The sequence below is a fragment of the Eubalaena glacialis genome, chromosome 18 (genome assembly GCF_028564815.1).
Source record: "Eubalaena glacialis isolate mEubGla1 chromosome 18, mEubGla1.1.hap2.+ XY, whole genome shotgun sequence".
Classification (NCBI taxonomy): domain Eukaryota; kingdom Metazoa; phylum Chordata; class Mammalia; order Artiodactyla; family Balaenidae; genus Eubalaena; species Eubalaena glacialis.
In genome coordinates this window covers 45,824,738-45,837,255 of record NC_083733.1, presented here as the reverse complement: position 1 = coordinate 45,837,255, position 12,518 = coordinate 45,824,738, and positions in this window count along the sequence as shown.

Below are 12,518 nucleotides of genomic sequence, written 5' to 3'. Positions count from 1 at the left end.
CTGTGGTTCAAAGTTTCTCTGACTCTGCTCCTTCGGAAGCATTTCAGAGCTGACGCTATCCCTGGGCTGCCAAAGCAAAGAGGACAAGAGGCCTCTCACACTGAAGGCATGGGCTTGTTTCCCCTGAAGAAAGTGTAAGTCGCCCCTCCCAGGCCTGAGGCGTGTAAGAAGACACCATTTGCTCTGCGCAAGGAAAATGCAAGTAGGTGTACTCGATTTGGGCTGCCTGGTGAAACAACCTGCGCTCACCAGCACCCTGAGTACCTTTCCTGCACTTTGATTCCTAGCTGGGTGAACTCGGCCTTCGGAGGCTAGATGGGACCAAACGTGTTCAGCTTGTAGGGAAAGCCTTTGACCAATGGCCAATATGCTTGTGCTTGTGCGAGGGTTAGGCAGGCACTTGCCAACACAGGGTCTTTACCTTACCATAAGCTGTCCCTTTGGGCTGAAGCAGGCGGCGTGTGTGGATCACAGCCTGGGAAGCAGGGCCTCAGGGGAGTCTGCCAACAGACTGCCCTCCAGTAGAGCCAGCTGAGAAAAGGTGGCAAGGCTGATGGAACCCGCTTACAACGAAATGTTTCTCTTCAGCAGAGGAGGTTTTGCTGCCACACGTCAGCAGCTCCTCTCCCTCAGAGTGCTGTTCCTAGGTAGACTAGGAAAAGCCACCACGTTCCCCAGCTTAGAAGAGGCTCTTCTCCTAGTTGGTTTCATCCGTGAGAGAGCCAGAAGGGCTGATCTCCACCAGTCGGGCTACACAGCCTGAGTCCTTGGGGTGGGGCAGTCCTGAGCCAATGTGCCACCTAAGGAATGCAAGCCAAGTTTCCTTGCCACAGGAAAGCACACCGAGGCCTGGTGTTTTCTCTATGAAATTGACGTGGGCTTGAAGGGTGAGGCCTTTACTACATTGTGTACGGAGGTACTCGATTTGGGCTGCCTGGTGAAACAACCTGCGCTCACCAGCACCCTAGTACCTTTCCTGAACTTTGATTCCTAGCTAGGTCAACTCGGCCTTCGGAGACTAGATGGGACCAAACGTGTTCAGCTTGTGGGGAAAGCCTTTGACCAATGGCCAATATGCTTGTGCTTGTGCGAGGGTTAGGCAGGCACTTGACAACACAGGGTTTTTACCTTACCATAAGCTGTCCCTTTGGGCTGAAGCAGGCGGCGTGTGTGGATCACAGCCTGGGAAGCAGGGCCTCAGGGGAGTCTGCCAACAGACTGCCCTCCAGTAGAGCCAGCTGAGAAAAGGTGGCAAGGCTGATGGAACCCGCTTACAACGAAATGTTTCTCTTCAGCAGAGGAGATTTTGCTACCACACGTCAGCAGCTCCTCTCCGTCAGAGTGCTGTTCCTGTGTAGACTAGGAAAAGCCACCACGTTCCCCAGCTTAGAAGAGGCTCTTTTCCTAGTTGGTTTCATCCGTGAGAGAGCCAGAAGGGCTGATCTCCACCAGTCGGGCTGCACAGCCTGAGTCCTTGGGGCAGGGCAGTCCTGAGCCAATGTGCCACCTAAGGAATGCAAGCCAAGTTTCCTTGCCACAGGAAAGCACACCGAGGCCTGGTGTTTTCTCTGTGAAATTGACGTGGGCTTGAAGGGTGAGGCCTTTACTACATTGTGGAAAAGCTCGGGGTTACGGCTCTCTTTCTCCCTCTCTCGGTCCCATAACCTGGGCTCAGCCTTGAGGGAATGCAGAGTGGCAGAGACTGCCTCTCTGCCGGACTCAGAAGGCTTCTTCCCTTTAGGGCAATGCCGTTTGTGTCTTACTTCGTGGAGGAGGAATGAGGGCGCCCAGAGATATTCTGACATGAAATACCTAACGACAGAGGATCTGGAGGAGCCGGTTTCTCGGTGGAAGGAGCCCAAAAGCCTGCATTGCTAAGGTCTCTTTGAGAGCTGCCAGACACTCTGCCGTCCTAGGCCTAAGAATTGGACATTGTGACGGCATGGCAACACTTGGAATCCTAGGACCCAGTGGAAGCGCACCTCGCAAACTGGATGGAAGAAGCTTCCAAGCACAGTGTTCTTTCATGTCCCAAAGAGAACGCTAGTGTCTGAGGCTGGTAGCCTTGTTGCTAGAGAGAACTGGCATCCCCGTGGGCCTGTTGGCTACTTTCCTCTTTCCGACCCTCTCAGGAAACTCCTCCAGAAAGCCTTTAGGACCCGCTTAGAGAGAACAGCTGCGACGTGGATGCACAGAACATTAACCTAGCTCCCAGCCCAGGGTCCCAAACATCCATCTTTCTCTGGAGGGTACGTACCCCACCCACGGATTCAAGCACGGAGTTTGCCTTGTACAACTTACACAGGAAATTGGGAGGAGATGTAGGGCCACTCTACTTGCGATCACACTACGTGGCCCGGAGAAGTTATCACGCAGCAGAATTTAACCCCCTTCCTCTACACGTGTGTACCCCAAAGAAGCGCTGGACAGTGGGTGTTCTCAGGCCAAGAGCAGTCCTTGTTCTGGGCTGCACCTGCTCTGTGGTTCAAAGTTTCTCTGACTCTGCTCCTTCGGAAGCATTTCAGAGCTGACGCTATCCCTGGGCTGCCAAAGCAAAGAGGACAAGAGGCCTCTCACACTGAAGGCATGGGCTTGTTTCCCCTGAAGAAAGTGTAAGTCGCCCCTCCCAGGCCTGAGGCGTGTAAGAAGACACCATTTGCTCTGCGCAAGGAAAATGCAAGTAGGTGTACTCGATTTGGGCTGCCTGGTGAAACAACCTGCGCTCACCAGCACCCTGAGTACCTTTCCTGCACTTTGATTCCTAGCTAGGTGAACTCGGCCTTCGGAGGCTAGATGGGACCAAACGTGTTCAGCTTGTAGGGAAAGCCTTTGACCAATGGCCAATATGCTTGTGCTTGTGCGAGGGTTAGGCAGGCACTTGCCAACACAGGGTCTTTACCTTAACATAAGCTGTCCCTTTGGGCTGAAGCAGGCGGCGTGTGTGGATCACAGCCTGGGAAGCAGGGCCTCAGGGGAGTCTGCCAACAGACTGCCCTCCAGTAGAGCCAGCTGAGAAAAGGTGGCAAGGCTGATGGAACCCAATTACAACGAAATGTTTCTCTTCAGCAGAGGAGGTTTTGCTGCCACACGTCAGCAGCTCCTCTCCCTCAGAGTGCTGTTCCTAGGTAGACTAGGAAAAGCCACCACGTTCCCCAGCTTAGAAGAGGCTCTTCTCCTAGTTGGTTTCATCCGTGAGAGAGCCAGAAGGGCTGATCTCCACCAGTCGGGCTACACAGCCTGAGTCCTTGGGGTGGGGCATCCTGAGCCAATGTGCCACCTAAGGAATGCAAGCCAAGTTTCCTTGCCACAGGAAAGCACACCGAGGCCTGGTGTTTTCTCTATGAAATTGACGTGGGCTTGAAGGGTGAGGCCTTTACTACATTGTGTACGGAGGTACTCGATTTGGGCTGCCTGGTGAAACAACCTGCGCTCACCAGCACCCTGAGTACCTTTCCTGAACTTTGATTCCTAGCTAGGTCAACTCGGCCTTCGGAGGCTAGATGGGACCAAACGTGTTCAGCTTGTGGGGAAAGCCTTTGACCAATGGCCAATATGCTTGTGCTTGTGCGAGGGTTAGGCAGGCACTTGACAACACAGGGTTTTTACCTTACCATAAGCTGTCCCTTTGGGCTGAAGCAGGCGGCGTGTGTGGATCACAGCCTGGGAAGCAGGGCCTCAGGGGAGTCTGCCAACAGACTGCCCTCCAGTAGAGCCAGCTGAGAAAAGGTGGCAAGGCTGATGGAACCCGCTTACAACGAAATGTTTCTCTTCAGCAGAGGAGATTTTGCTACCACACGTCAGCAGCTCCTCTCCGTCAGAGTGCTGTTCCTGTGTAGACTAGGAAAAGCCACCACGTTCCCCAGCTTAGAAGAGGCTCTTTTCCTAGTTGGTTTCATCCGTGAGAGAGCCAGAAGGGCTGATCTCCACCAGTCGGGCTGCACAGCCTGAGTCCTTGGGGCAGGGCAGTCCTGAGCCAATGTGCCACCTAAGGAATGCAAGCCAAGTTTCCTTGCCACAGGAAAGCACACCGAGGCCTGGTGTTTTCTCTATGAAATTGACGTGGGCTTGAAGGGTGAGGCCTTTACTACATTGTGGAAAAGCTCGGGGTTACGGCTCTCTTTCTCCCTCTCTCGGTCCCATAACCTGGGCTCAGCCTTGAGGGAATGCAGAGTGGCAGAGACTGCCTCTCTGCCGGACTCAGAAGGCTTCTTCCCTTTAGGGCAATGCCGTTTGTGTCTTACTTCGTGGAGGAGGAATGAGGGCGCCCAGAGATATTCTGACATGAAATACCTAACGACAGAGGATCTGGAGGAGCCGGTTTCTCGGTGGAAGGAGCCCAAAAGCCTGCATTGCTAAGGTCTCTTTGAGAGCTGCCAGACACTCTGCCGTCCTAGGCCTAAGAATTGGACATTGTGACGGCATGGCAACACTTGGAATCCTAGGACCCAGTGGAAGCGCACCTCGCAAACTGGATGGAAGAAACTTCCAAGCACAGTGTTCTTTCATGTCCCAAAGAGAACGCTAGTGTCTGAGGTTGGTAGCCTTGTTGCTAGAGAGAACTGGCATCCCCGTGGGCCTGTTGGCTACTTTCCTCTTTCCGACCCTCTCAGGAAACTCCTCCAGAAAGCCTTTAGGACCCGCTTAGAGAGAACAGCTGCGACGTGGATGCACAGAACATTAACCTAGCTCCCAGCCCAGGGTCCCAAACATCCATCTTTCTCTGGAGGGTACGTACCCCACCCACGGATTCAAGCACGGAGTTTGCCTTGTACAACTTACACAGGAAATTGGGAGGAGATGTAGGGCCACTCTACTTGCGATCACACTACGTGGCCCGGAGAAGTTATCACGCAGCAGAATTCAACCCCCTTCCTCTACACGTGTGTACCCCAAAGAAGCGCTGGACAGTGGGTGTTCTCAGGCCAAGAGCAGTCCTTGTTCTGGGCTGCACCTGCTCTGTGGTTCAAAGTTTCTCTGACTCTGCTCCTTCGGAAGCATTTCAGAGCTGACGCTATCCCTGGGCTGCCAAAGCAAAGAGGACAAGAGGCCTCTCACACTGAAGGCATGGGCTTGTTTCCCCTGAAGAAAGTGTAAGTCGCCCCTCCCAGGCCTGAGGCGTGTAAGAAGACACCATTTGCTCTGTGCAAGGAAAATGCAAGTAGGTGTACTCGATTTGGGCTGCCTGGTGAAACAACCTGCGCTCACCAGCACCCTGAGTACCTTTCCTGAACTTTGATTCCTAGCTAGGTCAACTCGGCCTTCGGAGGCTAGATGGGACCAAACGTGTTCAGCTTGTGGGGAAAGCCTTTGACCAATGGCCAATATGCTCGTGCTTGTGCGAGGGTTAGGCAGGCACTTGACAACACAGGGTTTTTACCTTACCATAAGCTGTCCCTTTGGGCTGAAGCAGGCGGCGTGTGTGGATCACAGCCTGGGAAGCAGGGCCTCAGGGGAGTCTGCCAACAGACTGCCCTCCAGTAGAGCCAGCTGAGAAAAGGTGGCAAGGCTGATGGAACCCGCTTACAACGAAATGTTTCTCTTCAGCAGAGGAGATTTTGCTACCACACGTCAGCAGCTCCTCTCCGTCAGAGTGCTGTTCCTGTGTAGACTAGGAAAAGCCACCACGTTCCCCAGCTTAGAAGAGGCTCTTTTCCTAGTTGGTTTCATCCGTGAGAGAGCCAGAAGGGCTGATCTCCACCAGTCGGGCTGCACAGCCTGAGTCCTTGGGGCAGGGCAGTCCTGAGCCAATGTGCCACCTAAGGAATGCAAGCCAAGTTTCCTTGCCACAGGAAAGCACACCGAGGCCTGGTGTTTTCTGTATGAAATTGACGTGGGCTTGAAGGGTGAGGCCTTTACTACATTGTGGAAAAGCTCGGGGTTACGGCTCTCTTTCTCCCTCTCTCGGTCCCATAACCTGGGCTCAGCCTTGAGGGAATGCTGAGTGGCAGAGACTGCCTCTCTGCCGGACTCAGAAGGCTTCTTCCCTTTAGGGCAATGCCGTTTGTGTCTTACTTCGTGGAGGAGGAATGAGGGCGCCCAGAGATATTCTGACATGAAATACCTAACGACAGAGGATCTGGAGGAGCCGGTTTCTCGGTGGAAGGAGCCCAAAAGCCTGCATTGCTAAGGTCTCTTTGAGAGCTGCCAGACACTCTGCCGTCCTAGGCCTAAGAATTGGACATTGTGACGGCATGGCAACACTTGGAATCCTAGGACCCAGTGGAAGCGCACCTCGCAAACTGGATGGAAGAAGCTTCCAAGCACAGTGTTCTTTCATGTCCCAAAGAGAACGCTAGTGTCTGAGGCTGGTAGCCTTGTTGCTAGAGAGAACTGGCATCCCCGTGGGCCTGTTGGCTACTTTCCTCTTTCCGACCCTCTCAGGAAACTCCTCCAGAAAGCCTTTAGGACCCGCTTAGAGAGAACAGCTGCGACGTGGATGCACAGAACATTAACCTAGCTCCCAGCCCAGGGTCCCAAACATCCATCTTTCTCTGGAGGGTACGTACCCCACCCACGGATTCAAGCACGGAGTTTGCCTTGTACAACTTACACAGGAAATTGGGAGGAGATGTAGGGCCACTCTACTTGCGATCACACTACGTGGCCCGGAGAAGTTATCACGCAGCAGAACTCAACCCCCTTCCTCTACACGTGTGTACCCCAAAGAAGCGCTGGACAGTGGGTGTTCTCAGGCCAAGAGCAGTCCTTGTTCTGGGCTGCACCTGCTCTGTGGTTCAAAGTTTCTCTGACTCTGCTCCTTCGGAAGCATTTCAGAGCTGACGCTATCCCTGGGCTGCCAAAGCAAAGAGGACAAGAGGCCTCTCACACTGAAGGCATGGGCTTGTTTCCCCTGAAGAAAGTGTAAGTCGCCCCTCCCAGGCCTGAGGCGTGTAAGAAGACACCATTTGCTCTGCGCAAGGAAAATGCAAGTAGGTGTACTCGATTTGGGCTGCCTGGTGAAACAACCTGCGCTCACCAGCACCCTGAGTACCTTTCCTGCACTTTGATTCCTAGCTGGGTGAACTCGGCCTTCGGAGGCTAGATGGGACCAAACGTGTTCAGCTTGTAGGGAAAGCCTTTGACCAATGGCCAATATGCTTGTGCTTGTGCGAGGGTTAGGCAGGCACTTGCCAACACAGGGTCTTTACCTTACCATAAGCTGTCCCTTTGGGCTGAAGCAGGCGGCGTGTGTGGATCACAGCCTGGGAAGCAGGGCCTCAGGGGAGTCTGCCAACAGACTGCCCTCCAGTAGAGCCAGCTGAGAAAAGGTGGCAAGGCTGATGGAACCCGCTTACAACGAAATGTTTCTCTTCAGCAGAGGAGGTTTTGCTGCCACACGTCAGCAGCTCCTCTCCCTCAGAGTGCTGTTCCTAGGTAGACTAGGAAAAGCCACCACGTTCCCCAGCTTAGAAGAGGCTCTTCTCCTAGTTGGTTTCATCCGTGAGAGAGCCAGAAGGGCTGATCTCCACCAGTCGGGCTACACAGCCTGAGTCCTTGGGGTGGGGCAGTCCTGAGCCAATGTGCCACCTAAGGAATGCAAGCCAAGTTTCCTTGCCACAGGAAAGCACACCGAGGCCTGGTGTTTTCTCTATGAAATTGACGTGGGCTTGAAGGGTGAGGCCTTTACTACATTGTGTACGGAGGTACTCGATTTGGGCTGCCTGGTGAAACAACCTGCGCTCACCAGCACCCTAGTACCTTTCCTGAACTTTGATTCCTAGCTAGGTCAACTCGGCCTTCGGAGACTAGATGGGACCAAACGTGTTCAGCTTGTGGGGAAAGCCTTTGACCAATGGCCAATATGCTTGTGCTTGTGCGAGGGTTAGGCAGGCACTTGACAACACAGGGTTTTTACCTTACCATAAGCTGTCCCTTTGGGCTGAAGCAGGCGGCGTGTGTGGATCACAGCCTGGGAAGCAGGGCCTCAGGGGAGTCTGCCAACAGACTGCCCTCCAGTAGAGCCAGCTGAGAAAAGGTGGCAAGGCTGATGGAACCCGCTTACAACGAAATGTTTCTCTTCAGCAGAGGAGATTTTGCTACCACACGTCAGCAGCTCCTCTCCGTCAGAGTGCTGTTCCTGTGTAGACTAGGAAAAGCCACCACGTTCCCCAGCTTAGAAGAGGCTCTTTTCCTAGTTGGTTTCATCCGTGAGAGAGCCAGAAGGGCTGATCTCCACCAGTCGGGCTGCACAGCCTGAGTCCTTGGGGCAGGGCAGTCCTGAGCCAATGTGCCACCTAAGGAATGCAAGCCAAGTTTCCTTGCCACAGGAAAGCACACCGAGGCCTGGTGTTTTCTCTGTGAAATTGACGTGGGCTTGAAGGGTGAGGCCTTTACTACATTGTGGAAAAGCTCGGGGTTACGGCTCTCTTTCTCCCTCTCTCGGTCCCATAACCTGGGCTCAGCCTTGAGGGAATGCAGAGTGGCAGAGACTGCCTCTCTGCCGGACTCAGAAGGCTTCTTCCCTTTAGGGCAATGCCGTTTGTGTCTTACTTCGTGGAGGAGGAATGAGGGCGCCCAGAGATATTCTGACATGAAATACCTAACGACAGAGGATCTGGAGGAGCCGGTTTCTCGGTGGAAGGAGCCCAAAAGCCTGCATTGCTAAGGTCTCTTTGAGAGCTGCCAGACACTCTGCCGTCCTAGGCCTAAGAATTGGACATTGTGACGGCATGGCAACACTTGGAATCCTAGGACCCAGTGGAAGCGCACCTCGCAAACTGGATGGAAGAAGCTTCCAAGCACAGTGTTCTTTCATGTCCCAAAGAGAACGCTAGTGTCTGAGGCTGGTAGCCTTGTTGCTAGAGAGAACTGGCATCCCCGTGGGCCTGTTGGCTACTTTCCTCTTTCCGACCCTCTCAGGAAACTCCTCCAGAAAGCCTTTAGGACCCGCTTAGAGAGAACAGCTGCGACGTGGATGCACAGAACATTAACCTAGCTCCCAGCCCAGGGTCCCAAACATCCATCTTTCTCTGGAGGGTACGTACCCCACCCACGGATTCAAGCACGGAGTTTGCCTTGTACAACTTACACAGGAAATTGGGAGGAGATGTAGGGCCACTCTACTTGCGATCACACTACGTGGCCCGGAGAAGTTATCACGCAGCAGAACTCAACCCCCTTCCTCTACACGTGTGTACCCCAAAGAAGCGCTGGACAGTGGGTGTTCTCAGGCCAAGAGCAGTCCTTGTTCTGGGCTGCACCTGCTCTGTGGTTCAAAGTTTCTCTGACTCTGCTCCTTCGGAAGCATTTCAGAGCTGACGCTATCCCTGGGCTGCCAAAGCAAAGAGGACAAGAGGCCTCTCACACTGAAGGCATGGGCTTGTTTCCCCTGAAGAAAGTGTAAGTCGCCCCTCCCAGGCCTGAGGCGTGTAAGAAGACACCATTTGCTCTGCGCAAGGAAAATGCAAGTAGGTGTACTCGATTTGGGCTGCCTGGTGAAACAACCTGCGCTCACCAGCACCCTGAGTACCTTTCCTGCACTTTGATTCCTAGCTGGGTGAACTCGGCCTTCGGAGGCTAGATGGGACCAAACGTGTTCAGCTTGTAGGGAAAGCCTTTGACCAATGGCCAATATGCTTGTGCTTGTGCGAGGGTTCGGCAGGCACTTGCCAACACAGGGTCTTTACCTTACCATAAGCTGTCCCTTTGGGCTGAAGCAGGCGGCGTGTGTGGATCACAGCCTGGGAAGCAGGGCCTCAGGGGAGTCTGCCAACAGACTGCCCTCCAGTAGAGCCAGCTGAGAAAAGGTGGCAAGGCTGATGGAACCCGCTTACAACGAAATGTTTCTCTTCAGCAGAGGAGGTTTTGCTGCCACACGTCAGCAGCTCCTCTCCGTCAGAGTGCTGTTCCTAGGTAGACTAGGAAAAGCCACCACGTTCCCCAGCTTAGAAGAGGCTCTTCTCCTAGTTGGTTTCATCCGTGAGAGAGCCAGAAGGGCTGATCTCCACCAGTCGGGCTACACAGCCTGAGTCCTTGGGGTGGGGCAGTCCTGAGCCAATGTGCCACCTAAGGAATGCAAGCCAAGTTTCCTTGCCACAGGAAAGCACACCGAGGCCTGGTGTTTTCTCTATGAAATTGACGTGGGCTTGAAGGGTGAGGCCTTTACTACATTGTGTACGGAGGTACTCGATTTGGGCTGCCTGGTGAAACAACCTGCGCTCACCAGCACCCTGAGTACCTTTCCTGAACTTTGATTCCTAGCTAGGTCAACTCGGCCTTCGGAGACTAGATGGGACCAAACGTGTTCAGCTTGTGGGGAAAGCCTTTGACCAATGGCCAATATGCTTGTGCTTGTGCGAGGGTTAGGCAGGCACTTGACAACACAGGGTTTTTACCTTACCATAAGCTGTCCCTTTGGGCTGAAGCAGGCGGCGTGTGTGGATCACAGCCTGGGAAGCAGGGCCTCAGGGGAGTCTGCCAACAGACTGCCCTCCAGTAGAGCCAGCTGAGAAAAGGTGGCAAGGCTGATGGAACCCGCTTACAACGAAATGTTTCTCTTCAGCAGAGGAGATTTTGCTACCACACGTCAGCAGCTCCTCTCCGTCAGAGTGCTGTTCCTGTGTAGACTAGGAAAAGCCACCACGTTCCCCAGCTTAGAAGAGGCTCTTCTCCTAGTTGGTTTCATCCGTGAGAGAGCCAGAAGGGCTGATCTCCACCAGTCGGGCTGCACAGCCTGAGTCCTTGGGGCAGGGCAGTCCTGAGCCAATGTGCCACCTAAGGAATGCAAGCCAAGTTTCCTTGCCACAGGAAAGCACACCGAGGCCTGGTGTTTTCTCTATGAAATTGACGTGGGCTTGAAGGGTGAGGCCTTTACTACATTGTGCAAAAGCTCGGGGTTACGGCTCTCTTTCTCCCTCTCTCGGTCCCATAACCTGGGCTCAGCCTTGAGGGAATGCAGAGTGGCAGAGACTGCCTCTCTGCCGGACTCAGAAGGCTTCTTCCCTTTAGGGCAATGCCGTTTGTGTCTTACTTCGTGGAGGAGGAATGAGGGCGCCCAGAGATATTCTGACATGAAATACCTAACGACAGAGGATCTGGAGGAGCCGGTTTCTCGGTGGAAGGAGCCCAAAAGCCTGCATTGCTAAGGTCTCTTTGAGAGCTGCCAGACACTCTGCCGTCCTAGGCCTAAGAATTGGACATTGTGACGGCATGGCAACACTTGGAATCCTAGGACCCAGTGGAAGCGCACCTCGCAAACTGGATGGAAGAAACTTCCAAGCACAGTGTTCTTTCATGTCCCAAAGAGAACGCTAGTGTCTGAGGTTGGTAGCCTTGTTGCTAGAGAGAACTGGCATCCCCGTGGGCCTGTTGGCTACTTTCCTCTTTCCGACCCTCTCAGGAAACTCCTCCAGAAAGCCTTTAGGACCCGCTTAGAGAGAACAGCTGCGACGTGGATGCACAGAACATTAACCTAGCTCCCAGCCCAGGGTCCCAAACATCCATCTTTCTCTGGAGGGTACGTACCCCACCCACGGATTCAAGCACGGAGTTTGCCTTGTACAACTTACACAGGAAATTGGGAGGAGATGTAGGGCCACTCTACTTGCGATCACACTACGTGGCCCGGAGAAGTTATCACGCAGCAGAATTCAACCCCCTTCCTCTACACGTGTGTACCCCAAAGAAGCGCTGGACAGTGGGTGTTCTCAGGCCAAGAGCAGTCCTTGTTCTGGGCTGCACCTGCTCTGTGGTTCAAAGTTTCTCTGACTCTGCTCCTTCGGAAGCATTTCAGAGCTGACGCTATCCCTGGGCTGCCAAAGCAAAGAGGACAAGAGGCCTCTCACACTGAAGGCATGGGCTTGTTTCCCCTGAAGAAAGTGTAAGTCGCCCCTCCCAGGCCTGAGGCGTGTAAGAAGACACCATTTGCTCTGTGCAAGGAAAATGCAAGTAGGTGTACTCGATTTGGGCTGCCTGGTGAAACAACCTGCGCTCACCAGCACCCTGAGTACCTTTCCTGAACTTTGATTCCTAGCTAGGTCAACTCGGCCTTCGGAGGCTAGATGGGACCAAACGTGTTCAGCTTGTGGGGAAAGCCTTTGACCAATGGCCAATATGCTCGTGCTTGTGCGAGGGTTAGGCAGGCACTTGACAACACAGGGTTTTTACCTTACCATAAGCTGTCCCTTTGGGCTGAAGCAGGCGGCGTGTGTGGATCACAGCCTGGGAAGCAGGGCCTCAGGGGAGTCTGCCAACAGACTGCCCTCCAGTAGAGCCAGCTGAGAAAAGGTGGCAAGGCTGATGGAACCCGCTTACAACGAAATGTTTCTCTTCAGCAGAGGAGATTTTGCTACCACACGTCAGCAGCTCCTCTCCGTCAGAGTGCTGTTCCTGTGTAGACTAGGAAAAGCCACCACGTTCCCCAGCTTAGAAGAGGCTCTTTTCCTAGTTGGTTTCATCCGTGAGAGAGCCAGAAGGGCTGATCTCCACCAGTCGGGCTGCACAGCCTGAGTCCTTGGGGCAGGGCAGTCCTGAGCCAATGTGCCACCTAAGGAATGCAAGCCAAGTTTCCTTGCCACAGG